The sequence below is a fragment of the Ixodes scapularis genome, unplaced genomic scaffold (genome assembly GCF_016920785.2).
Source record: "Ixodes scapularis isolate PalLabHiFi unplaced genomic scaffold, ASM1692078v2 PGA_scaffold4__175_contigs__length_147842914, whole genome shotgun sequence".
NCBI classification, from domain to species: domain Eukaryota; kingdom Metazoa; phylum Arthropoda; class Arachnida; order Ixodida; family Ixodidae; genus Ixodes; species Ixodes scapularis.
In genome coordinates, this window is record NW_024609879.1 from 71,280,562 (window position 1) to 71,297,084 (window position 16,523).

Consider the following 16,523-nt stretch of genomic DNA (forward strand, 5'->3'; position numbering starts at 1 on the left):
TCCCAACTATATTTATCGGAAAAATTGGCATCGCGTGAACTATGCATTAATTCCGTTTCCCCGCTAAATTTGGCGGGATAATTGACGTCAGATGACATAAAGTCACGTGACCTTCAGAGAAATCCAGGTTCCCAGCTATATTTATCGGAAAAATTGGCATCGCGTGAACTATGCATTAATTCCGTTTCCCCGCCAAATTTGGTGGGATAATTGATGCCAGATGACATGAAGTCACGTGACCTTCAGAGAAATCCAGGTTCCCAGCTATATTTATCGCAAAAATTGACATCGCGTGACCTATGCATTTATTCCGTTTCCCCGCTAAATTTGGCGGGATAATTGAAGTCGGATGACATAAAGTCACGTGACCTTCAGAGAAATCCAGGTTCCCAGCTATATTTATCGGAAAAGTTGGCATCGCGTGACCTATGCATTAATTCCGTTTCCCCGCTAAATTTGGCGGGATAATTGATGTCAAATGACATGAAGTCGCATGACCTTCAGAGAAATCCAGGTTCCCAACTATATTTATCGGAAGAATTGGCATCGCGTGACCTATGCATTAATTCCGTTTCCCCGCTAAATTTGGTAGGATAATTGATGCCAGATGACATGAAGTCACGTGACCTTCAGAGAAATCCAGGTTCCCAGCTATATTTATCGGAAAAATTGACATCGCGTGAACTATGCATTATTTCCGTTTCCCCGCTAAATTTGGCGGGAAAATTGATGTCACATGGCATGAAGTCACGTGACCTTCAGAGAAGTCCAGGTTCCCAGCTATATTTATCGGAAAAATTGGCATGGCGTGACCTATGCATTAATTCCGTTTCCCCGCTCAATTTGGCGGGAAAATGGATGTCACATGACATGCAGTCATGTTACCTTCAGAGAAATCCAGGTTCCCAGCTATATTTATAGGAAAAATTGACATCGCGGGACCTATTCATTAATTCCGTTTCCCCGCTTAATTTGGTGGGATAATTGATGTCAGATGACATGAAGTCACGTGACCTTCAGAGAAATCCAGGTTCCCGGCTATATTTATTGGAAAAATTGGCATCGCGTGACCTATGCATTAATTCCGTTTCCCCGCTAAATTTGTGGGATAATTGATGTCAGATGACATGAAGTCACGTGACCTTCAGAGAAATCCAGGTTCCCAGCTATATTTATCGGAAAAATTGGCATCGCGTGACCTATGCATTAATTCCATTTCCCCGCTAAATTTGGTGGGATAATTGATGTCAGATGACATAAAGTCACGTGACCTTCAGAGAAATCCAGGTTCCCAGCTATATTTATCGGAAAAATTGGCATCGCGTGACCTATGCATTAATTCCGTTTCCCCGCTAAATTTAGCGGGATAATTAATGTCAGATGACATGAAGTCACGTGACCTTCAGAGAGATCCAGGTTCCCAGCTATATTTATCGGAAAAATTGTCATCGCGTGACCTATGCATTAATTCCGTTTCCCCACTAAATTTGGTGGGATAATTGATGTCAGATGACATGAACTCACGTAAACTTCAGAGAAATCCAGGTTCCCAGCTAAATTTATCTGAAAAATTGACATCGCGTGTCCTATGCTTTAATTCCGTTTCCCCGCTAAATTTGACGGGAAAATTGATTTCACATGACATGTAGCCACGGGACCTTCAGAGAAATCCAGGTTCCCAGCTAAATTTATCGAAAAAATTGGCATCGCGTGACCTATGCATTCATTCCGTTTCCCCGCTAAATTTGGTGGGATAATTGATGTCAGATGACATGAACTCACGTGACCTTCAGAGAAATCCAGGTTCCCAGCTATATTTATCGGAAAAATTGACATCGCGTGACCTATGCATTTATTCCGTTTCCCCGCTAAATTTGGCGGGATAATTGACGTCAGATGACATAAAGTCACCTGACCTTCAGAGAAATCCAGGTTCCCAGCTATATTTATCGGAAAAATTGGCATCGCGTGAACTATGCATTAATTCCGTTTCCCCGCCAAATTTGGCGGGATAATTGATGTCAAATGACATGAAGTCACGTGACCTTCAGAGAAATCCAGGTTCCCAACTATATTTATCGGAAAAATTGGCATCGTGTGACCTATGCATTAATTCCGTTTCCCCGCTAAATTTGGTGGGATAATTGATGCCAGATGACATGAAGTCACGTGACCTTCAGAGAAATCCAGGTTCCCAGCTATATTTATCGCAAAAATTGACATCGCGTGACCTATGCATTTATTCCGTTTCCCCGCTAAATTTGGCGGGATAATTGAAGTCGGATGACATAAAGTCACGTGACCTTCAGAGAAATCCAGGTTCCCAGCTATATTTATCGGAAAAGTTGGCATCGCGTGACCTATGCATTAATTCCGTTTCCCCGCTAAATTTGGCGGGATAATTGATGTCAAATGACATGAAGTCGCATGACCTTCAGAGAAATCCAGGTTTCAACTATATTTATCGGAAAAATTGGCATCGCGTGACCTATGCATTAATTCCGTTTCCCCGCTAAATTTGGTAGGATAATTGATGCCAGATGACATGAAGTCACGTGACCTTCAGAGAAATCCAGGTTCCCAGCTATATTTATCGGAAAAATTGACATCGCGTGAACTATGCATTATTTCCGTTTCCCCGCTAAATTTGGCGGGAAAATTGATGTCACATGGCATGAAGTCACGTGACCTTCAGAGAAGTCCAGGTTCCCAGCTATATTTATCGGGAAAATTGGCATGGCGTGACCTATGCATTAATTCCGTTTCCCCGCTCAATTTGGCGGGAAAATTGATGTCACATGACATGCAGTCATGTTACCTTCAGAGAAATCCAGGTTCCCAGCTATATTTATCGGAAAAATTGACATCGCGGGACCTATTCATTAATTCCGTTTCCCCGCTTAATTTGGTGGGATAATTGATGTCAGATGACATAAAGTCACGTGACCTTCAGAGAAATCCAGGTTCCCGGCTACATTTATTGGAAAAATTGGCATCGCGTGACCTATGCATTAATTCCGTTTCCCCGCTAAATTTGGTGGGATAATTGATGTCAGATGACATGAAGTCACTTGACCTTCAGAGAAATCCAGGTTCCCAGCTATATTTATCGGAAAAATTGGCATCGCGTGACCTATGCATTAATTCCATTTCCCCGCTAAATTTGGTGGGATAATTGATGTCAGATGAAATAAAGTCACGTGACCTTCAGAGAAATCCAGGTTCCCAGCTATATTTATCGGAAAATTGGCATCGCGTGACCTATGCATTAATTCCGTTTCCCCGCTAAATTTAGCGGGATAATTGATGTCAGATGACATGAAGTCACGTGACCTTCAGAGAGATCCAGGTTCCCAGCTATATTTATCGGAAAAATTGTCATCGCGTGACCTATGCATTAATTCCGTTTCCCCACTAAATTTGGTGGGATAATTGATGTCAGATGACATGAACTCACGTAACCTTCAGAGAAATCCAGGTTCCCAGCTATATTTATCAGAAAAATTGACATCGCGTGACCTATGCATTAATTCCGTTTCCCCGCTAAATTTGGTGGGATAATTGATGTCAGATGACATGAAGTAACTTGACCTTCAGAGAAATCCAGGTTCCCAGCAAAATTTATCGGAAAAATAGACATCTAGTGACCTATGCATTAATTCCGTTTCCCCGCTAAATTTGGCGGGAAAATTGATGTCACATGACATGAAGTCAGGTGACCTTCAAAGAAATCCAGGTTCCCGGCTATATTTATCGGGAAAATTGGCATCGCGTGACGTATGCATTAATTCCGTTTCCCCGCTAAATTTGGTGGGAAAATTGATGTCACATGACATGAAGTCACGTGACCTTCAGAGAAATCCTGGTTCCCAGAAACATTTATCGGAAAAATTGACATCGCGTGACCTATGCATTATTATCGTTTCCCCGCTAAATTTGGCGGGAAAATTGATGTCACATGACATGAAGTCACGTGACCTTCAGAGAAATCCAGGTTCCCAGTAAAATTTATAGGAAAAATTGACATCGCGTGACCTATGCATTAATTCTTTTTCCCCGCTAAATTTGGCGGGAAAATTGATGTCACATGACGTGAAGTCAGGTGACCTTCAGAGAAATTCAGGTTCCCGGCTATATTTATCGGAAAAATTGGCATCGCGTGACCGATGCATTAATTCCGTTTCCCCGCTAAATTTGGTGGGATAATTGATGTCAGATGACATGAAGTCACGTGACCTTCAGAGAAGTCCAGGTTCCCAGCGAAATTTGTCGGAAAAATTGACATCGCGTGACCTATGCATTAATTCCGTTTCCCCGCTAAATGTGGCGGGAAAACTGTTGTCACATGACATGAAGTCATGTTACCTTCAGAGAAATCCAGGTTCCCAGCTAAATTTATCTCAAAAATTGACATCGCGTGTCCCATGCTTTAATTCCGTTTCCCCGCTAAATTTGACGGGAAAATTGATTTCACATGACATGTAGCCACGGGACCTTCAGAGAAATCCAGGTTCCCAGCTAAATTTATCGGAAAAATTGGCATCGCGTGACCTATGCATTAATTCCGTTTCCCCGATAAATTTGGTGGGATAATTGATGTCAGATGACATGAACTCACGTGACCTTCAGAGAAATCCAGGTTCCCAGCTATATTTATCAGAAACATTGACATCGCGTGACCTATGCATTAATTCCGTTTCCCCGCCAAATTTGGCGGGATAATTGATGTCAGATGACATAAAGTCACGTGACCTTCAGAGAAATCCAGGTTCCCAGCTATATTTATCGGAAAAATTGACATCGTGTGACCTATGCATTAATTCCGTTTCCCCGCTAAATTTGGTGGGATAATTGATGTCAGATGACATGGACTCACGTGACCTTCAGAGAAATCTAGGTTCCCAGCTATATTTATCAGAAAAATTGACATCGCGTGACCAATGCATTAATTCCGTTTCCCCGCTAAATTTGGGGGATAATTGATGTCAGATGACATGAAGTAACGTGACCTTCAGAGAAATCCAGGTTCCCAGTAAAATTTATAGGAAAAATTGACATCGCGTGACCTATGCATTAATTTCGTTTCCCCGCTAAATTTGGCGGGAAAATTGATGTCACATGATATGAAGTCACGTGACCTTCAGAGAAATCCAGGTTCCCAGCAAAATTTATAGGACAAATTGACATCGCGTGACCTATGCATTAATTCCGTTTCCCCGCTAAATTTGGCGGGACAATCGATGTCACATGACATGAAGTCAGGTGACCTTCAGAGAAATCCTGGTTCCCAGCAAAATTTGTCGGAAAAATTGACATCGCGTGAACTATGCTTTAATTCCGTTTCCCCGCTAAATTTGACGGGAAAATTGATGTCACATGACATGAAGTCACGCGACCTTAAGAGAAATCCAGGTTCCCAGCTAAAGTTATCGGAAAAATTAACATCGCGTGACTTGTGCATTAACTCCGTTTCCCCGCTTAATTTGGCGGGAAAATTGATGTCACATGACAAGAAGTCAAGTGACCTTCAGAGAAATATAGGTTCCCAGCTAAATTTATCGGAAAAATTGACATCGCGTGACCTTGCTTTAATTCAGTTTCCCCACTAAATTTGGCGGGAAAACAGATCACGACATTAAAGTCACTTATACATCAACAACGTATCGACGCTAAATCAAGGCAACGTCATTTCACTATCCAGATCACCGTATGACGCACGATAGGCGCTATGTGAATCGATCGTCATCGTCATATCGCATAAGCAGCACAGCTGGTGTGCTGCTTATTCGGCTGGCCGTTGGACGCAAGTTTACAGCGTGTGATGAACGAAAGTTGTCGGCACATGTACGATATTTTTTATTTCGTCGGGAAGTCAGGTTTAAGAAGTTCCCTTTGAAATACTCACCGACATGTGGTTTTGCTACCTGCGCGACACTGTTGGTACAAATACGACATCGGCGGTTTTTTGTATGCTCAAAAACGATTTTGGATTACACCAAACATTTTGGTCTTGCTTAAATGCGAAGTCAGCCCTATTCACCACACAAGTAAATTTAATTATAGCCTTTTAAGAGAATATAAAAAAGAAAATCAGGTGATTGATTGTTTGCGCGAAAAATGTCGCGCTGTGTACATCTGATGTGGCAACAGATTATTTACGGTCGAAAAAAGGCCACACACTTTCAAGGCGAACATCGATTGTCGACCGCGCTTCTTACCAAAATCGCCTATGTTCACAAGTCGTGCTTTTGTTCGATCGGATCGTCTACAAAATTAAATTTATAATATATTATTTTTCTACAGTTCTTTTATCAGATTATGTGTAAGAGCTTCTCACTTATTTTTACTTTGTTTTGGTTCGTGAATTGTGCTTTGGTGCAGACAAACTCCAGCGCGTTCTTCGCAGCGTTATTTTGCGAGAGTCCGGTCATCCGCGTTAGCAGACGAACTCCTGTTTCTTCGCTCGCGTTCGCTAACAAACCCCCATTTTTTGGTTCGCATTAGCAGACAAACTTCAGTTATTGTTTTTGGTTGTTCTTTTCTCGGTTTAACAAACAAAGCTCGTTTTGTTTCTCGCATTACCAGACAAATTGCACTTCGCTCGAGCAGACGAATGCAGGTTATTCGCTATCGTTGGCAGACGAACTCCCTTTTTTCGCTCGCGTTGGCAGACAAACCCCCGCTTTTAGTTTGCGTTATGAGACAAGCCCCCGTTTTCTTGCTTGCTTTATCAGACAAAACTAAATTTTTTTGTTCGCACTACTAGACGAACCCCCGCTCTTCACTCCTGTTAGCAGACGAACGCTGGTTCGGTGGCGTTGTCGGACACACATCACCTGCCATTGGTATTGCAGCTCGTTTTAAGACAGCGATTTTGAATTGCGCTCTTGCCAAGAACCAAGCTGGGTTCCTGGTAGTGATGGGCAAATTGCGAAGCTGGATATGGCATTACGCGACAAGATCTTTGGATGGCATTACGGCGCAGTGCAATATTTGCGACGAGGTTTTTCAAAGAAACATATCTACGTCCTCCGTCGCAACGCACTTGTCAAAGGAGCACGGAGTTCAAAAACAACAAAACGTCAATGGTAAGTAACAAAGCACTACTTGTAAACACAATTGTATAATGTTTGGAGTTGAATCGTTTAAGTTTTCATGAAATGCCACGCGTCGAATTACTAGCGTTAAAAAGAAACTACCAATAAATGACCAACCGGTTTCGGGCGCGCAGTATTAGCCTACGCATCGCATAAAGCCGAAGCTTCGTGAGAGTGACGCTAATGGAAGTGATGAAATGCGAAATTTTAACATTTTAGATTATCAAATTATCAAAATAAACGGATTAAACTGATCATCGAATTTTATTTATGGCAGAGTCCAGCTAAGCCCCTTCTAAAAAACCCCCAGTTTCAGGGTAAACGACGAAATGGTTGACTTCCACCAGCTAGTCTGTACTTTGACTCTTTTCTCGTAAAAAATGATATTCTTGGTGCTTACAGCATTTATTGCAGTGAGAGAGTCTGAGAAAAAAAAAACAGTATTTGCTTTCTTGCTAACATGTTTTTCTTTAAAAAGTGTTAGTGAAGACCATAATGTGATTTATTTATTTGAAGAATATTAGATAGGTGGGCGATTGCCCATAAAGAAATGTTTGACGTAACTTATGATTCAGACAATGCCATGACCTCAAACTTTCAATATTATAACCAGCGCTAAAATCACATTGGGAGCAAGTTCAATCTTTCTGCAAGGCACAGCTGATTATTGCGGGTCAAAAAACAAGAAATTGATTTCTCGATCAGACTCAGTAGCTGCAATACTTTATAAAAGAAACTACGTGGCGCGCTAATAAAATCAGGAGAGGAGAAAATTTGTCTACTTCTTGAACGCAGGACGCAGTGGTGTTAGAAAGCTTAGCTCTGATTAAAAAGTAATGAGTGTGGACACTAAGGGTAGCCAGCTTGACATCTACTGGGTGTTTCAAGGAGTGGCCCGGCTCATCAAATCGACCGCAAAATTCGATTTCTTTGCCTGTCGCGCTACGACTTTGTGCAGCGTTGCCCACAAATGGTGCTTTCTTTTTTGTGAAATTTGCAAAGAGCGAACTCACCCGAGGAAAAAGTAAAGAAAGAAAAAGGCTTAGCTCCTGTGAAAATGCGGCGAAGCCACTGGTCTTCAAACAATACGGCGCTGTTTCGTACGGGAGACAAGAGATGGCACAAACGGGCGCGATGCCAACTGCGCCAACGAACGAGCATACGGCGCCGAGAGCCGGCGTCTTTAGTAGACGATCTTTTCGGCTCAAAAGCGGCGCGAACTTTTTGATATTAGTTGCCAATGCATTATTTTATGATCCTTACTGATAAATCATATTGAATGGACACATAATCGATTAGGACAATGGTTTGTCGGCATATTTTAACTGGTTTTTTTTCGAGGTACCGATGTCGTCTGCTTTGCAGTTCCTTGTTGTTACCGCTCTCGTTTTTGTTTTTGCGACTGTCACCGCCTGCGGAACGCGCTCCGCTTTTGAGTCAAAAAGATCGTCTGCTAAAGACGCCGGCTCGGCGCCGTATGCTTGTTCGTCGGCGCAGTTGGCATCGCGACCGCTTATGCCATCACTTGTCTTCCGTGAGATACGGCGTCGTAGTGTTTGAAAACCTTTGGCTTTGCCACATTTCCATAGGAGCTAAGCCTTTTTCTTTCTTTACTTTTTCCTCAGGTAAGTTCGCTGATTGCAAATTTTACAAAAAAAAGTCCACCATCTGTGGGCAACGCTGCACAAAGTCGCAGCACGATAGGTTAAGAAACCAAATTTCGCGGTCGATTTAAAGAGCCCAGCCACTCCTTGATACACCCAGCAGTATCGTCCGCTCTTTGTGCAGAGTGTTGTCAAGGTCAAGCGTTTGGCCACCGAATGCCAGCTTCATCTGCTAGTCTTAACAATGGTTGCCTTAATTATTTTTCGCTTTCCGCAATCACCCGCACTTTACGAACGGGGACCAACCTAGTCTTCGAGAAAGGGAAGAAGAAATGCCGCGGAGAGTACGCCGTTTCCGTTGGCTAACAGTTAACGGCCAGACGAGGTCTACAACGCTGAACCCACCGCGTAGTACATGACCTTTTGAGACCGGAAAGCAGTAGGTAGACCAGAGCTTCGTCGCGCACATTATCACTGCCTCTAACCGTACCTTCTTTGCTATTCTGCTTTACATTCGCCAAATGACTAACGTTTTTTACCCACAAGCTGAGTTATCTCTGAAGTAGGCTCTTGATTGACTATATTTTGTTTGTCATCGGTAGTAATATTTAATTATAATTAATTATATCTAAACTGCCTTACTTTCGATAGCGTTAATTTTACTACCAATAATTCTGCAACACTCCTTGTAGTTTTTTGGCAGTTTATCAAATAAGACAAACAGTAAAGCAAGATAGTGATAAACCAAGATTTACATAAAACAAGATTACTTCTTGATGAGGCAGTTATGACCGCTTTGATTATCTCGCTTGACTTTCTAGGTTTCATAAACATACAGGTGCTGCGTACTGTGGTTCAATCGGCGCTTGGTTCACTCCTAATCAACTCGGTGACAAAAAAAAAAAATAAACGTGACGTGTTCACGCGAGTACTCTAATTTTGGGTCGATCATTCTTTCTTTAAACTTTGCTTTCTTTTTTTTAAAATGAGCGAAGTAATTTTTGGGTTATTAGGCATTAAAAATGAACTGTTCGAAAAGTGCAGTAAATGACACTAGTCATGTGATCTCACTTCCTAATTGCCAAGACGAAGGTAATTGTGAATTCCTGATTCAGGTTGGAGTGAATGTGCCTAAAAATAGTACTTGTCTCTATTAGGTATACCATTTGATTGTGTAAATAAAGCTCTTGCAAAACTGTGTACACGGGCACGACTTGACATGCTAACTTTGTTTCTTATAGCTAGCCTACCCTCGATGAGAGAGACACCGACGAGTCTACTACTGATGACGCTCCTGGCAGCACCAAGGATACCAGACCAGCAACGTCTCAGTCATCAATTATCCACAAACCAAGAAGAAACCGAACACGATGTGCAGAAACGCAGGAGAAGATCGACCAGGCCCTAGCAAAAATGATAGCTGCCAACCTGTTGCCCTTGACATTCACAACAAGTTCCGGATTCAGGAACTTTATGGAGGTGGTCGAGCCAAGTTATAAAGCACCTTCGATAACTACGTTAAAAAGCCGCAGGAGGCTGCTGCATGAGCAACTAAAAGAGAAGGTGGCGTTTCAAGTCAACTCGGCATCAGCCGTAGCACTCACCTCTAACTGTTGGACGTCTAGGGCGGAGGACTCCTACATAACAGTAACTGCGCATACCTTGAACAATGACTGGAAACCGCAATCTTTCGCATTGGCGACAGAGGAGATGGATCGGCGACTTACAGCAGACAACCTTATGATGCGCATGCAGCAAGTAATCTCGGACTAAAACCTCCACTTCAAGGTTACAGCTGTAGTCAAAGATAATGCAGTCAATTGCACAAACGCGGTAGAAGGCCTTCCGAGCCTTTTAGAGTCGAAGGATCTGACTTGTGCAACACATCATCTCCATCTAAGCGTGAACAAGGGCATGAATGTCCACGAAATTGAATCCCTCTACAAAAAGGCTGGGAAATCGGGCGCTCACTTCAAGCACTCGACAATAGCGAGTGACGGGCTCAGTAGAAGGCAGGAGCAGCTTGGGTTACCCCTAGAGCGCCTAACGCAAAGCTGTCCTACGAGATAGAACTCGACGTAAAAAATGCTCACGAAACTCATCAAAAATCGACCAGCAATTCAGAGCGTGCTTGCTGATCGCACAGTCATAACAACGAAAGTAGCGCAGGTGCTTGAAATATGTGAGCAGGAATGGAACGCCATCCGCGAACTGTGTGACGTTCTCGAGCCACTTTACTGTGCAGCGACACCGCATCCCCAGTGTCCACGGTTCGCCCTGTGATGGGGGCACTCGTGTTGAAACTCGAGCCCCAATTTGCAGATGACCCCCTGCTAGGAAGGTTCAAGGATGTTGTTCGGGTGGAGATCATTCGACGATTCTCCATGGAGTTGGACCCACGGGAAAGCGCGGTGTGCGCTCGTCAGAGGGCTTCGTTTTTAGATCCCAGGTACAAAGACCTGCAGTGTGAGGAGTCCAGTGCCAGGCAAGAAATCCGTACTAACATTTGGAACATGTTGAGAGACACGACACCTTCGGTCGGCGAAGACGGGGCGAGCACGAGCCAACCGCAAGCAACTGCGCTCGACCGACTGTTTAACACCAAGCCGTCTTCCAGCGACCTGTCGGCGCAGTTCGATGCTTACCTGTCCGAGCCACAGCTGGGGCACAACTTGGACGCTCTCAAATGGTGGAGGGATCACGAGTCCAAGTTCCCAGCAGTCGCGCAACTTGCGATGAAGTACATGTGCATCCCTGCCTCTTCCGCGAGCTCCGAGCGCGTTTTTTCTACGGCCGGGAATATAGTTACGATTAAGAGAAGCTGCCTTCTACCGGAAAACGTCAGTTCGCTGGTGTTTCTGTATCAAAATAGGTCGTACTTTGACCGCTAAAATGTCAGATGGCTCTTCGAAGATCTACAACATTGATGAAGAATTGCTAAGGTAGTTTGAATAACTTTTTAGATCATTAATTTCTTCTATTGTATTATTCACCCAAGTAGCATTTCGTCCTTTTTTATCATTCTGTAAACTGCGCAAGACGTTTCATGAACGAAATATTTTGTTAAACGAGTAAAATAAAGATGGCATTGTAAACTTTTTCTGGCGAGAAATCAGCACAGTTCATTCCGCATTCAGTATAGCTATAAAGATGCAAGCGACGTCCGGTCGCTCTAATGAGAGAAAGTACTCCATGTACGTTTTTTTTTTGTCAAAGAGATGTTGGCTTTCAGCATTACGAAAAAAAAAGGGGGACAAATCCTAGGAAATTACAAAGGACACAAAAGCCGAGCACAGTCTGCGTTCTCTTCCCTGTCCTTTGTCGTGTTTTAGCGCTGGTTTTTTGTAATCATTTATAACCAACTCGCGCAACCTTCAACAGTGATTCAACTTTCACTGCTACTTGTGCATCAAGCTTGTTTTTTTTTGTACATATCCTAATTAACGTGAGAATTACACAAGGTATATTCGTAGTATATTTATGTTCATATTTAAAAAAAAAGAAGCTGAATCTCTGATTTTGTGTGCGTATACGATATTGGGTTGATATTAAAAATTGAGAAAACACTAAAATGGTGTACTTGGTGAATGTATAGAAAAACTGGATATTTCGTTTTCTACTAGAGCTGACCAAAAAGCAGTGTCACTAACTTTGCATTGCAATATCACCGTTCTCTCCAGGAGCCTGAATGGTGTATTAGACATATATTCATGTTTCATGTACGCATTATTTTTCTCAGAACGGGCGCAGAAAAGGCGGCTGGGACACCGTTAGCGCCTTTTTTTTAATAAATGGTACAGGGTAAAAAGGATATTATACAAACAAGATATAGCTCTTCCTTGTGTTTGTTTTTTTATGTAACTTAGAAACGGCATGGAACAAAACAGGTTTTTAGCTCTACGGCCCACTACCTCCATAATAGCCATGCCTTCGCAACTAACCTCTGAAAGGCCGTTTTGTAATCACCAAAAGAGTTATGCAACCTCGATTTTATTTCGAATGAATGGACGACCTCAAGGGCGACCTCTAGAACAACTTTTAGGGCCTTGAGCCATAAAGGTTAATGTGGGATCACGTCACGTCAATTGTTTTTTTAAATATAGCAGACAAACTGAATTGGTTTGTAGATCCCGGTTCGTGAGGTCACGTTGCATCAAATTTCCCGCTAAATTTAGCGGGAAAACTGAATAAGTATTTGTCATGGGACGTGAATTTTTCCGCTAAATTTAGCGGGGAAACTGAATTGGTGTGTAGGTCCCGTTACATCAGGTCACATTGCATCAAATTTCCCGCTAAATGTAGCGGGGAAACTAAATAAGTACTTAGGTCATGTGACCTCAATTTTTCCGCTAAATTTAGCGGAGAAACTGTATTGGTGTCTAGGTCCCGTTACGTCAGCTCACGTTGCATCAAATTTTCAGCTAAATGTAGCGGGGAAACTGAATTAGTGCTTAGGTCATGTGACGTAAGTTTTTCCGCTAAATTTAGCAGGGAAACTGAGTTCCTGTGTAGGTCCTGTGACGTCAGGTCACGTTGCATTAAATTTTCAGCTAAATTTAGCGGGGAAACTGAATTAGTGCTTAGGTCGTGTGACGTACGTTTTTCCGCTAAATTTGGCGGGGAAACTGAATTGGTGTGTAGATCCTGGTTCGTGAGGCCACGTTGCATTAAATTTCCCGCTAAATTTAGCGGGGAACTGAGTAAGTATCTAAGTCATGGGACGTCAATTTTTCCGCTAAATTTAGCAGGGAAACTGAATTGGTGTGTAGGTCCCGTTACGTCAGGTCATGTTGCATCAAATTTCCCGCTAAATTAAGCGGGGAAACTGAATAAGTACTTAGGTCATGTGACGTCAATTTTTTCGCTAAATTTAGCGGAGAAACTGAATTCGTTTGTAGATCCCGTGACGCCAGGTCACGTTGCATCAAATTTCCAGCTAAATTTAGCGCGGAAACTGGATTTGTGCATAGGTCGTGTGACGTAAGTTATTCCGCTCAATTAAGCGGGGAAACTGAATTGGTGTGTTGGTCCTGTGACGTCAGGTCATGTTGCATTAAATTTTGACAGCTAAATTTAGCGGGAAAGGTAAATTAGTGCTTAGGTCGCGTGACGTAAGTTTTTCTGCTAAATTTAGCGAGGAAAGTGAATTGGTGTGTAGATCTCGTGACGTCAGGTCACGTTGCATCAACTGTTCAGCTAAATTTAGTGGGGAAACTGAATTAGTGCTTAGGTCGTGTGACGCCACTTTTTCCGCAAAATTTAGCCAGGAAACTGAATTTGTTTGTAAATTTCGTGACGTCAGGTCACGCTGCATAAAATTTCCCGCTAAATTTAGCGGGGAAACTAAATAAGTACTTAGGTCATGTGACGTCAATTTTTTCGCTAAATTTAGCGAAGAAACTGAATTCGTTTGTGGATCCCGTGACGGCAGGTCACGTTGCATCAAATTTCCAGCTAAATTTAGCGGGGAAACTGAATTAGGGCTTAGGTCGTGTGGACGTAAGTTTTTCCGCTAAATTTAGCGTGGAAACTAAATTGGTGTGTAGGTCCTGTGAAGTCAGGACACGTTGCATCATATTTTCAGCTAAATTTAGCGGGAAAGCTAAATTAGTGCTTAGGTCGTGCGACGTAAGTTTTTCCGCTAAATGTAGCGAAGAAACTAAATTGGTGTGTAGATTCGGTGACATCAGGTCACGTTGCATCAAATATCCAGCTGAATTTAGCGGGGAAACTGAATTTGTGCATATGTCGTGTGACGTAAGTTATTCCGCTCAATTAAGCGGGGAAACTGAATTGGTGTGTAGGTCCTGTGACGTCAGGTCATGTTGCATCAAATTTTCAGCTAAATTTAGCGGGAAAGCTAAATTAGTGCTTAGGTCGCGTGACGTAAGTTTTTCTGCTAAATTTATCGATGAAACTGAATTGGTGTGTAGATCTCATGACGTCAGGTAACGTTGCATCAAATGTTCAGCTAAATTTATTGGGGAACCTGAATTAGTGCTTAGGTCGCGTGACGCCACTTTCTCCGCAAAATTTAGCCAGGAAACTGAATTTGTTTGTAAATTCCGTGACGTCAGGTCATGTTGCATCAAATTTCCCGCTAAATTTAGCGGAGAAACTGAATTCGTTTGCAGATCCCGTGATGTCAGGTCACGTTGCATCAAATTTCCGGCTAAATTTAGCGGGGAAACTGAATTAGCGCTTAGGTCGTGTGGACGTAAGTTTTTCCGCTAAATTTAGCGTGGAAACTGAATTGGTGTATATGTCCTGTGACGTCAGGTCACGTTGCATCATATTTTCAGCTAAATTTAGCGGGAAAGCTAAATTAGTGCTTAGGTCGTGCGACGTAAGTTTTTCCGCTAAATGTAGCGAAGAAACTGAATTAGTGTGTAGATTCGGTGACATCAGGTCACGTTGCATCAAATATCCAGCTAAATTTAGCGGGGAAACTGAATTTGTGCATAGGTCGTGTGACGTAAGTTATTCCGCTCAATTAAGCGGGGAAACTGAATTGGTGTGTAGGTCCTGTGACGTCAGGTCATGTTGCATCAGATTTTCAGCTAAATTTAGCGGGAAAGCTAAATTAGTGCTTAGGTCGCGTGAAGTAAGTTTTTCTGCTAAATTTAGCGATGAAACTGAATTGGTGTGTAGATCTCATGACGCCAGGTCACGTTGCATCAAATGTTCAGCTAAATTTATTTGGGAAACTGAATTAGTGCTTAGGTCGCGTGACGCCACTTTTTCCGCAAAATTTAGCTAGGAAACTGAATTTGTTTGTAAATTCCGTGACGTCAGCTCATGTTGCATCAAATTTCCCGCTAAATTTAGCGGAGAAACTGAATTCGTTTGCAGATCCCGTGATGTCAGGTCACGTTGCATCAAATTTCCGGCTAAATTTAGCGGGGAAACTGAATTAGCGCTTAGGTCGTGTGGACGTAAGTTTTTCCGCTAAATTTAGCGTGGAAACTGAATTGGTGTGTATGTCCTGTGACGTCAGGTCACGTTGCATCATATTTTCAGCTACATTTAGCGGGAAAGCTAAATTGGTGCTTAGGTCGTGTGACGTAAGTTTTTCCGCTAAATTTAGCGAAGAAACTGAATTGGTGTGTAGATTCCGTGATATCAGGTCACATTGCATCAAATTTCCAGCTAAATTTAGCGGGGAAACTGGATTTGGGCATAGGTCGTGTAACGTAAGTTATTCCGCTCAATTTTGCGGGGAAACTGAATTGGTGTGTAGGTCCTGTGACGTCAGGTCATGTTGCATCAAATGTTGACAGCTAAATTTAGCGGAAAAGCTAAATTAGTGCTTAGGTCGCGTGACGTAAGTTTTTCTGCTAAATTAAGCGAGGAAACTGAATTGGCGTGTAGATCTCATGACGTCAGGTCACGTTGCATCAAATGTTCAGCTAAATTTAGTGGGGAAACTGAATTAGTGCCTAGGTCGTGTGACGCCACTTTTTCCGCAAAATTTAGTCAGGAAACTGAATTTGCAAATTCCGTGACGTCAGGTCACGTTGCATCAAAGTTCGCGCTAAATTTAGCGGGGAAGCTGAATTAATATTCAGGTCATGTGACGTCAATTTTTCCGCGAATTTAGCGGGGAACTAAATTGGTGTGGAGGTCCTGCGACGTCAGGTCACGTTGCATCAAAGTTTCAGCTTAATTTAGCGGGGAAAATGAATTTGTGAATAGATCGTGTGACGTAAGTTTTTCCGCTCAATTTAGCGAGGAAACTCGATTGGTGTGTAGGTCCTGTGACGTCAGGTCATGTTGCAACAAATTTTCAGCTAAATTTAGCGGGGAAGCTAAATTAGTGCTT